The following is a 1,006-nucleotide window of genomic DNA, read 5'->3' as shown; positions in this document are numbered from 1 at the left end:
TCTACACACACACACACACACACACACACACACACACACACACAAACTGCCAAAATTCTTAGCTCATTTTAAACTTTATTGAGCTTAAAACAGCAATAAAACTTTTGGGATATCTTATGTGTATAAATTATGCATACACACATATGTATGTACATATATGTCTATTAGTATAACATACATGTATAGGTATATCTGTGTATCTGTGCACATGGCTACACACTTGTTATATGCCAGTACTAGCTACCTCTTAGATATTTAGGAAATGTTTTTTTAAATTTTAAAACCAATCCAAGTATATATGGGTAAATGTGTAGTATGCATAAATTTGTGCTTGTATTATTTGTCTTAGTTGTGTCCCAGAAGTTAAGAGAAGACCTTTGTCAAATGTGACTCTAAATAAAAGTGAATTATTAATGTGTCTTGTCCTATATCAGTGAACTGAACTGCCCTATGCCCATAGGAAGTGCCAGGCAGCCCTGTGGGGGAGTTGGCATGCTCTTGAGTGGGGTCACCGACGCTGATCCAGTTCAGGTCTTGTTTGGCATGGGTCACTCTAAGGTTAACTCTGTATTGGTTCATGAGCCAACTGACACCTTGAGGCTGACTTCCTGTCCACTGGGGACTTAAATGCTGGTCTGGATGATTGCGGCTTTGCTTCGAATATTAGTTAAGGGCCATGGGGAATGATCTAGCTTGTCACCAAAACTCAATATCCTTCCCTCTTAAACGGGTATTATGATAATTTCTGTTTATCCTACTCACCCACTTTGTTGTAAACTCTCTGATCGCTGGTCCCATACCTCCTTCTTTCTTAACACCTACTCCTTTGTAGGAAGTTCTACACAATGTGGATGCTTGTTAAGAGACTGAATGATGCACCACCATGATACTAACAGAGTTAGAGGTCATGGGTCGCGACCTGGATCTGCCCCATACTCACTGTGTGACCCTATTATTTTGGGCCTCAGTTTCTGAATATATCAGATGAAGAAAAGGTTGAACCTAG

The sequence above is a fragment of the Petaurus breviceps genome, unplaced genomic scaffold (genome assembly GCF_028583685.1).
Source record: "Petaurus breviceps papuanus isolate PSGF00001 unplaced genomic scaffold, PetGlider_PUasm1.0 98, whole genome shotgun sequence".
NCBI lineage: Eukaryota > Metazoa > Chordata > Mammalia > Diprotodontia > Petauridae > Petaurus > Petaurus breviceps.
Note: the sequence above shows the minus strand (reverse complement) of the source record.